Here is an 11,802-nt window from a genome sequence, read left to right as displayed (position 1 = left end):
TGCATTAACTCTCCATTAGCATCGACCAAATGTATGAACGAAACTAAGCAGGACATCAGGGAAGTTGATTGAAGTTAGTCGATTGCACTCAGCTCAATTGCGGAGGGCATGACTGGTCTCTCGATCGCCGTTCTCCGAGGAAATATTAATTCACGGTAAATTGGGTTATTCAATCAATTAATCCAGATTAACAGCTTCAGCGAGTAATCTAATGGCATGAACCTACATGAGGGTAGCAATAAAAATATCTTTGGCCACCGGACTCCATGATTTTCAAAGAGTCCCTATTCCAAAATTAGTTTTTTTTATCGTTTTGTAGCCATTGACTGAATATGAAATTGTATTTGGTTATACTTGAATCACAAAACGAAGTAAAATCGATGAAAAATTTACTTTCAAAACAATGTACTCCAGCATAGTATCGATTTCGCCGAAGTCTGTGTTGCATTCGAAGCCAAAGTACTATTTTGCACAATAGCGGCACAAAATACATCCCCACAAAAAAGGTTCGTGCTATTAAGCAAGCGGGCATTGATCACCCAACGCTACATGTCCGATTTACCATGAAATATGAGAAAATGCAAGAACAAATACTCTTTTATTTTCGCGAATCATCATTATGAAAAAAATAAACGAAAATTTGTTGGCGGGAATCTTGAATGGATTCGCAAACTTGAAGAGACGCCTCAATAATCATTTCTCAACGACACCATGTGTTCCTCGTCCCAAAAATCCAATAGTGGTACGTATAATGGAGAAAAATTCCTTCCCCGTATCTACATTTCTGTCAGCGAGGTGCCCCATATACCAGTGATGGCGGCAACGGAAAATTTCGTCTTCGACTATGCCTCTATCTCGCATTTTGGTTGTTGACGACCAATAAAAATACTTCAATTGCCGTTTCTCAGGCGACAAGGTCGGACCCCAAAGCAAATGGCGTACTTATGACCTCAAGGGGAATCGCTTTTATTCCATTTATTAATAGCAATTCTCATAAATGGACAACTACTTAAAGTGAAGGATAACAATTTTTAACACCACGTTTATCACCGGTACGAAAAAATACATAATGTGTGCCGTGATTAAGGCAGATCACGTTTTTTCCTTAAAATATAAATAAATGGAGGCGTTTCGCGCGCAAAAACGCATGAATACAAAGTCTGACCGCCCGAAAGTTATGGCATTTTTTTCAAGATCCCTTTACGGACAAAATATTTCCCTGTGGGTGATTTTCATAAGCAACGCTTCGCATGCTGAGCACGCAAGCGGTGCGGGCAGCTAACTCCCTCTGGTGCGTGATGCTTGGACTGCTGCGAATTGCATCCGCCGAGTCACACAGCTAGCATGTCGTTAAGCACACTCTTTAGCAAGTATACATTTTTTCATGAGAATTTCCGCAATGAAAATACATATACATACGTACGAGTTACTGTCACTGAGTTAGTACAATTTCATGGGCATAAATTTATCCAGGGAGAAAATATACTAAAACGAGTACAAAAAAATAGGATGGAATTCAATCGCAACTTGTATTAACAGATGATTCAAAATTGTTTAAACAGAAAAAATCATCATCGTTAGCCATATTTTCTATTCATTATAATCTATCAGAATATCATATTTCAATCCTCATCTCCTCTCTGCTTGTTATTATTCTTTTTAAAACGATATTCTTCAACGAGTTCCTTCTTATGACGTGACCTAAACAGAATGCCATCCTCATTCTTTAATACTTCTCATTCTTATTGGTATATCTTCATTTCGTCGCAATTCTTGTTCATCGTATCCTTTCTTCCATTACCCTCAGCCACATCCGTAAACTAAAAGTATTCTCTTCTTTCTTTCTCATCGTCCACACACACACACACACACGCAACGATGCTCAATTACGGAAATGGTTTCTCCACTTCTTCGGTGTTGTTCATACTCGTCAAAAATTCTCTTACCATTTCAAACGCTACTAAAACTACGACGTACAATTACCCGCAACAAAACGGGATGGCCAAATGAAACTTTGCAATCCCTTGATTGATAATCCAAAGATAGCGCGAAGTTAGCAATGCACGCGTCTAAAACAGGAGCGGGAACATGTATACGCCAACTAGAGAAACCAAAAACTACTTCTCATGACTTAATTCCGAAAAGTTTGAACTTTATCTTCAAAATTCTTTTTCGATCTTAGGTGCCCAGAAAAAAAACAAGGTTGCGCATTTCGTTCTCCGATGGGCAATTTGGTCGCGCGTGGGAGAGTCTGGGCGGCGACTCCATCTCCCTCCCACGCCCCCTATTAAGAGAAATGAATGCAATAGCGATCAACAGAGGGAGGGGGGGTGAGGGGGACGGAGGTGGCGAAGGGGGAGAGAGAGTAAGGGTTGGCCGTTGGTACAGCCGGAGGGTGTGTGGGTTGGAGGGAGGACGAAGGAGTATTGATTTCCGCCCTCATGCACGCGAGAGAGGGCGTAGAAATGAGAACGCCCCCACAAGGCAAAAATAAAAGGTGCAGTGGGGGAAGGGCTGTAGGGGGGAGGGAAAGGGCGGGGAGAGAGAGAAGATGTTATGGGAAACTATTGTGTTGCCGCCGTCTGGCAATTCCCACTGCACCACTGCCGCCGCTCATTCGATAGCTGCCCCCGCGGCGGCGTCGTCTCCGGGGAAACTCAATATCTGAAATAATTGACCCAAAAGATTTCTCTTTTGCGGTCCAGTCATTTCGCTTTCGTGCACTTATCCAATTTCAGAGGCCCGAGACCCCGGTTCACGGCATCAGTTGGAGTTCGTGACAGATATTAACTTGGGAGAAGGAGAATACTGTCAACATGAATCAGGTTGATGGTATCCATGCGCTGCAACCGTGGTCGGCTATTAATAAACAAAACATTAATGGAAATGTACGTGTCCTCACTTCTTTCCAGTAAAATGCCTAATTATCAGTTTGAGAATCCACATGAATTTCTAATCATGGCGATTCAAGGGAGAGTTTGTTCCACTTTGAAATGAAGGAAATTCTGGAATAGTTCAGAAAAAACCCACGTTCATTATGATTGTGGACTGCCAGTTTACTTTATGAATGAATAGTACTCAATGAGGAATTCCAAATCTACGGATTGCGGTACGTCGCGTGTGGACATGAGATAATCATAATTTGTCTATCTTAAGCATACTACTTCATATCTTTCGGTGCAATCATTTTTATAAATCTTTCAACTTTCAACGTATAATGAAAACATGTTCAAACCATGCTCCACGCTCTCGCAATTATGTTCAAAGTGCTGCGCTACCGTCATTATCCGCTCATAATGCATTGCTTTACACACGTACGATCAACACCCTCCTCCAGGGAATGAAAAGGCGAATCTAAAACGTTCAATTACGTTTTTCGCAAGAAATACATATGTATATTGCACAATCCGAGGCAAAAAACATGGAAATTTGATGGATATGAATGGAAATCACATCCAATGTCAAGCATTCACATTATGAAATTTCTACTTTTGCGCTTAGTCAATAGAATATCTATCAGTCATTTCCAAATATATATTTCAATTGTATACCAGTTAGCTGGTTCATAAAATACTATGAATTAAAAGTTTTTATGCCATCCTAGAGCAAGCCACAAAATGGAAAATAATTGTTTTTGCATGTAATTATAATCCCAAGTAGAATACCTCAAGGGGAGAGAATAATACATTATTTCTAATAAGTCACTTTAATCCAATGAATAATTTGGCAATATCAATGAGTACTGAATTATCAGCAATTGAATTAATAGAAAGAATGAACATACAGGCAAAGCAAATTACTATAGACCACTATATAAATTTTACACAGAAACATTTCTTTGATTTCCAATGCCATACTATAGAACGGAATATTATTACCTTTAATTTTCAGATTTTAATGTAACACAAAATGTATCGTAGATCCAAGCCAACATTACAACACCTAAGGGCCAATTACCCTAGACCAAACTTAAAGACAGAGTAACCATGCTTCAATGAGCAATTGGTGAATTTAATAGGATTTCAGGAGAAACTGAAATCAAAATTTAAAGGCTTTAAGTTATCCATTAAGAGAGCTATCCTTTAACTGTACATACATTCCGGCACTGATTGTATATTATAATCGACACATGCATGCATATATCCACACACATTACATACGAGTATCACGGAATACGACTCGAATCCTGAGAAATAGCCTCCCTTCCCCCTCATAATCTCACACCATTACAAAAGCCACGGCGGCGGTGCATCATCTCGCGGCCGCCGGGGAGAGACAGATGACTGAACCGAAGCGCACTTAGGAGGGAAGGGGGAAGTCGCGAGATTGGGTGATGGAGGAGAGGCGGGGGATGGAGGGGGGGGAAGAGGGGTTGGAAACCGTGCTCTCTAGGAGGAGGAGCATATAGATATAGGAGATATCGCACGGAATTTTTTACCACCGAGAGAGAGAGAGAGAGAGTGGGGGTGTGAGATATGGGCTGAGGTGTTCGGGGGGGTGGATCGGATGGAAAGCTCGGAGAAGGAAAGGTTTGGGCGGGGAGGGAAAATGGCGATCCGTCGAGGGTCTAAAATGCAGACTGCACCGAAAACCAGACCAATTGCCCCCCGGGAAAGGCTGGAGGGAGGGGGTGGCTCTCCTCCTACTTCCAACCCACCCCATCCATCGGAGGGGGTCGTTATGCGCCTCCGAATCCCACGAATCGCTGGAACCAATCTTCTTCCCTCCTAGCTACCAGCCCCGGCTTTTTTCCGCCCCCGCACATTCGTTTACCCCCCCCCCCTCCTCCTTCTCCTCCCCCTTCGGTTGCCTGCTCAGCCGACACTCACACGCCATTGCGACTCCTTCCCCCCAACGCGTGGGGCAATGATAACAGGATTTGAAAACAATCGCGAGACGGAAGGGGCAGTGCGAGTGGGAGAAGACAATTAAAGGCGAAAGGAGGAAAGAAATTCAACGCCACCAGATCAAAGGGATAAATGATTTTTTTTGAGGATTCGCAAAAAATAATACATAAGAGGAACATTTTTGGAATTCTATTTAACAGAATATTCCGGAAAAATGTACATGCCATTAAAAAAAGGGAGAAGATTTTTTTCGTTTTCCTTTTTTTGCCCTCCTTTTTCCCTCGACATCCACACGGGGGGGGGGGAATCTTATCCTTTTTGTATTTCTACGGAAGAGACACCTGAAGATGGCGTCCATAAGAGGAGAGGGGGGATTTTAAACCGGAAATGAGGGAGGGACACTCGAGGAATGATTAAAGGAACCGGTTATTCTCTATTTCAAAAATAAATCTCCTTTTCTTTCGATAGGAATTTCAAGAGAAGTTCCTCAGTTGACCCAATTAGTTTCGCGGATCGAAATGTTAATTATAACTCGAAAATTCGTCACGCCTGAATTCCTCTGGACTCTCTGCTCATTCATTTCCTCGTAATTCTGTAATTTTGTTGGAGATGGTGGACGCACATCTGATCGTGATGGGAGGTATCGTAATTAGCCCGGACATTATTTCATTAATATTATACAACAATTACTTTCAGAAAAACAGCATGCTATCTCCTGATGATACGAATAGTAAAATTGTTGGCAGTGGATATCTATTCAACTCCACATAGGCTTTATTATCTAAGAGTGGTTCTCCGAGGACAGGGATACTGATAATATTCCGGAAAATATTAATGATAAGTTATGTGATAGTTTCCATTAGTGTCTTCTCCACATTTACAAAAAATTCATTCACAATTATTTTCAAGAGTCTGTTCACGTTTCCGAAACGAATGAGACCCGAGAATGAAGGATCCCTAGCTCAAAATCGGATGTTTCTAGACGACCCCATGGGTGAGTGAATTTATACGATAAGAGCTGAGCGAAGGATAATTCTAGGCCCACGCCTATCAAAACAACCTTCCGATAGAATGCTGCCGTCATCTGACAAGGAAGCGTCATGAGGTTAGATCAAACTGGAATATTTTCAATAAATTATATATATAATAAATTGGACAGCAACAAACAATATAGAAACACATAAAAAGATCACTCACACGTCATTTGTTGATCATTGCGACGAAAATTATATATATATATATATATAATTATTATTATTAGGTAATCTACCGGCTAAGGTAGGTTTTTGGATGGACATAATTACTAATTAAAATAATTTGTGACCCCTAGCAAAACACAACATCCTACTCTACATCAGGTCCCTCTTCAGCCCTGAGTACTTTCTTCCTCCCTTCATCCCGTCCAACATCCCTATCCTGTTCCTTCCCTTTCCTCATTTGCCTAACATTCTCCCCTCTATTACAGTCTTCAACATCCCACTGCCGGTCAATACTCCCTTCATCCACTTTTCCTGCCTCCATAGGATTGCTCCCAACAAACCCCTCTCCTCGCCCACCATACCAAGTACTTCCTCGTTTGTTTTCTTCTTTGTCCATTTCACCTTCTCCATTCTTCTCCACACCCACATTTCAAAAGCTTCCAGTCTACGTCTATCCTCCTGCTTCAATGACCACGTTTCCGCGCCTCACATAGCTACGCTCCATATCAAAGTTTTTACGAGACTTTTCTTAACGTCCTTACTCAACGTCCCTGTCATCAACTCCCTCCTCCTTGTGAAAGCCTCTTTGCCTAGGGAAATTCTTATCCTTACGTCCCTTATAAATGTTTAAAATCAAAGTTTTTCTATATTGGCATCATTGCTGAAGAGCCTTCCTTTTCGAAGATTGTGTTTGTGTGTGTGTGCGTGTGTGTGTGTGTGTGGTTCACGGTAGTCCAGGGGGTAGAGCGTTGGACTACTGACCGGAGGGTCCCGGGATCAATTCCCGGGCAAGGCATGTACATATGTATATATGTTTTTTGTATATATGTTTTTTGTATATATGTATATGTGTATATGTTTTTTTGTATATATGTATATGTGTATATATGTATATATGAAAATATATAGAGCATTGGGCCATCTTCTAGCAAGACTGCTTAGAGGGAAATTAAAGATGACGGTTAATGGTGGGAATTTTAAAAGATCGCTTGGCGCCTCTATCGTAAATTTATGGAATTGATAAAGCATTTTGAAATGAAACAAGTAACTTTATAATTCCACACACTCTTGATTTAGAACACCGCGTAGGTTTCGAGGTTGGTCTTCCAGTGATGATGACGTCCAACGTCGAAACCGAGTCATATTTCAAGTAACTTGTGCATAGAATTACAAAGTTGCTTATTTAATATTAACAAAACATCAGTTACCTTCTGCTGTTTTAAACATTATTTAAGGATATATCTTACTGATGTTAACTATAGTTACTTCAAACAACATATTTTCTTCAGTTACAGATAAATCTAGGCAGATAACAGAATTTATATGGGAAACGAATCAGCAATTATATGATTGTATAATCATATAATTTCACTCTCTTTGAGAAATATTAATAATTAGATATGTCCTCATTAGAGGCGCAATGTTTTAAATAAATGTCTGCAAACAAAATATTGTTCGCTCTCTATTTTTTAAATATTTTTGTAAAGAAAATTTCGGTCGCTGTCTATTTAAAATAAACTGCAAGCAAAATGTTGGTCGCTTTATATTTTAAATCAATTTTTATAAACTAAATTTTGGTCGCTCCCAATATGTTACTAAAATCATTCTGTTTGAGTCCCATGAGTGTCGCTTGTCGAAACTGCTGCATTATTCGAATCCATCATCTCTTTACCGTCGCTGACGTCATACGGCCCGCAAACCACGTCTTTCGCGTTAATCTTTTGAAGCCAGTCCATTCCGCGCACACTTTTCGCTTCCGCGCTTCACTTCTAGGTCGTAAAGAAGGTTCCGTGAAATAACGACTCGCGATTGCAACGTAGCGAAGTAACACGAGCGCTCACTTCCCAAGGAGCCCCGAAATGCCTCAATGCATTCGTTTAAAAATTCCCGGGCACCAGACTCACAGCAAACGATTGATAGTACCAGGAAAGCGAATGGATCGAAATATTCTCATCAGGAGCGGGAATATGTTCCCGGCTGTCAATTTACAGCACGGTGGTTCCGCTTCCCGTTGTTTAGCGGATTGGAAATAATTCACTACGGCTGTGATTTCGTGTTCGCCACGGGAGGATGTCGGTTTCGTCGATTAGCGGCGTCAATCTAAGTCGCAAGGGAAATCGATGACAAACCTTATTCGGAAGACTAAACACGAAACAATTTTTAACGGGTCTTCAGCAACCAGCTATTCTTTTCGCGCAGCCAGATATATGTGCCTGATCGGAGAAATAGAGCTGGGCCCCCGCTTCGACTGCGTACGATTTATGGCAAAATCAATCAAACAATTTCTAACGTGGGCATGAAAAACGGCCCCAAAACCCCTTCCAGACCGCAGTCCCGGATACAGGAATTAAGGAGAGGATTGAAATAAGGCAAAAATATCAGATCGAAAATTGACCATAGAGGCAATAAAAGGGAGGGAGCAATTGAAGTCTCACGGAAATAATCTCAACATTGAAATCATGTCGATTTAAAAGCATGTTTTTTTTAACTTTTATGTGCAAAATATAGACTGCAAATATACACAATCATTCAAGGAAAAATAATCAAAAGGTTGATTTTCTTGGTCTGTTAATCGTTAGGACAATGACAACTGTATCAAACCAAATTGAAGTTTAGTTGGCTTTTGATATTCTACGATTTAGTTTAATATTTGTACCGACCTACGGTAGCATTTGTAGAACCATGGAGCTAATAAGTCTTCAAGTGGAAGTTTAATGCATTTTCTAAGAATGACGCTTATTTTTAGTCAAGCCTGAACACGAGGCCCGGTATGAAATGAAAAGTACCAATTATTTGCATAACTAGATTTTCATTCCTTTCGCATCACGAAAATTCACAGAGAATTGAAATAGATTGTGCAGCGCGATATAAGCATGCCAGACCAAACAGCATTCACGTAACAAGAGCATTCCAGGTCTTTTCATAATTTTCCAAGTTCCAAAGCCGTGAAATAATTCAATAAGATCTGAAAGACGTGAGCAGAGGGAAGGAGCGGAAACCTATTAATTTCTTTTCACTGGCATTTATGTATAAAGGCAGAGAGGATAATTACTTATATTTTTGCAACTCGTCAGAGAACGGTAATAATTGAGAAATCATGGCGTCTTAACTTCTCCCACTGTAACTTTATAGCACTCCTAGGAGTGGTAAACGGGCGCACGACGCCGCTTGAATCATTAATAACTTCTTCTTCAGACTGACTGATGAAGAGGCAAAACAAATGAGGAAACTTCAAGCCGAAAACATTACCTTGTTAGATTAAGTGCGGGGGATTCCTAAAAAGCGGTCCTTCGGCCAAGATATCCCGGCGGGGGGGAAGACGGCGAGGGGTATAGTGTATGAATGAAAGAAAACATTTAATCCGACGACTTCACATTTAAAAGAGCAAAATTCCCTGCCAACACCCCAGATATCTTTGTTTTACGCGTCCATTGGCTGCAGATACGTCGGTTTCCAATTAATTTATGGAATCTATATACTACCTTCCACGATGCTATATAATATAAAACGACAGTTTCCCTGAAGGAATGAGACAGTTACAATGAAAATATGCACTCCGATTACGTTTATTTATGAGAGTCAATAAGAAGATTAATTGCCATTGTAGATACTCGTGCCTCGGCTCTCCTCTATTCAATGATGATTCCCTTGTTCCCTAATAGCTTTTCCGCCTTTCTATTTCCCTTTATCGATTACGTTTTTGTCTCCCCATCTTCCTCCTGGATATTCCCATCTATTATGTTTCCCTGAAATCCTTTGTGTACACAGTTTGTGGTTCTTATTTCCTCCAGAGGATCCTATATTTAGGAAGTAATGCATTGAAAGAAATACTTCGGCAATGAATATCGATGCTTTTAACGACTAATGACCGACCCGATAGGCATTCGGGGTAAAGACGTATCGTCATAATAATCGTACGAAAAAAATCTTTTCATTGAAGATGTATATCATTGGAGGATATTCACCATTCCTGAAATCCTGAAATTTTGAAGTTTTCTCCCCGCAAACTCTTACAGTATTAACCAAAAGCGCATCATATGAGCTATTAGATACCCATAACATGTGGTCATTACTACTTTGTGTAAAACAGACGCGGGAAATACCATTTTAAATCTAAGATTCTAACCCTCATTCCTTCAACCAAAAGGCAACACCCAAGTTAGTTACTCTTCACGTCGCTAGGGAGAAGTAGCTGCTAGGAGCGGTCACTCTCTTTGCCTCGTTAACAAGTGCTTGGATTAAGGAGTATCTTTCGTAATTATTTTTTGCGTCTCTTTTTAAATAATATCCACAACGAACAATTTTTCTCTAATTGCCTCAAACATGAATGCCTGGTGTAGTTCAATTAAAAATAAAAACTGCCTGAGCATGTAAATTTGTTTGTTAAGATCCAGTTACTGCATTCCAATAGAATTGCATCTTCTTGGATTGAAGACTTTTCTGTTATTTCCCAACTTTTAACTAATACGAAACATGAATAGTAGACGCTAGTTGTGGAATAACTCACTGAAATGCACCAAAAACGGTGGCTTACATAGCAACATTCAAGGTTAGATAAACAACTAAAGACACACGGTTTCAACAAGGAGAAAATCTATTTGCCTTCAAATGGAAGGTTTCCCACTCTTTTTTAATAGGTTATACGATACCGTTGCAGAGGGGACGTATTGGGCAGAGGATATTAGAATAGTTAGTCTCTTATTTCTTCTTTACGCTAACGACATTAATAACGTAGTTAATCGTAAAATTTGCTTATTCGCCAACGACGCCGTATTTTACAGATATATCAATAGTCCTGAGCACTATTTAGCATTATTAAGATGTCATTAATGCAATAAAGCGTTGGTTCGATGCATAGCAATTACAATTAAACACATAAAAGTGAATAGTGATGATTTTTTGGAATAGGTTTTTGGACTAGTTCTCTCCCGGCATCTATTGTGACAAAAATGCCACAATATAAAGTGTACACCCGATTAAATACTTAGGCGTAAAATAATATTAGAGAAATCAAGTGTCGAAAAAGCAGATTAACGATTTCTTTCTTCCCACGAAAGTTCAAACGGGAATCAAAATAACTGTTAATTACCGCGCTCGGGAAAAAAGTACTTTTCATGTTTCACTCTATGTGGCCTAGTATATCGTCATTATTTCATCTAAACATAATGGTCTTTCTTGTTATCAGAAGTTCATCTCGTATCCGTAGGAGAAATATTTAACACTTATTGTATTATATAGTATTGAATTCACCTATCGTTGTGGTATCGCCATAATTTGAATTGTTTTTCATATTTAATGGCTACTAGCAATTAAGGAAGCTTAGTTTTTGAAAATGCATCCCTGGTGTCGAAACACATTCACCCTATTGGTGATTGGAAAGGTACAATGTACCAAATGTAAATATGAATATCAATACACTCTTACAACCTCATTCTGATTATACCTCTCATCAATCACACACTTGGGCAATCATATTTTAGCAAGCGGTTTCTATAGAAACAAGCCTTTAACAACAAATGACCGGTCTTCCTTAATTTTGGTCATTGATGGATAAATATTATGCAATAGACTTGATACCCTTTTCTTGAAAAACAGCACATTGTTAAGAGGGAGTTGCATCTAATGATGCTGAGGGACTCTCCACGATTCATGGTTCTTTTATTTGCATGAAATGTAGATTTCGCAAGCCTGCTGTGAAACAGATATCAGTCACACACCCTAGCGATGGCCATTACTGTCTATTACGTAGATTTAAA

This window comes from Hetaerina americana, unplaced genomic scaffold, assembly GCF_022747635.1.
Source record: "Hetaerina americana unplaced genomic scaffold, ioHetAmer1.1.p SCAF_19, whole genome shotgun sequence".
NCBI classification, from domain to species: Eukaryota; Metazoa; Arthropoda; class Insecta; order Odonata; family Calopterygidae; genus Hetaerina; species Hetaerina americana.
Note: the sequence above shows the minus strand (reverse complement) of the source record.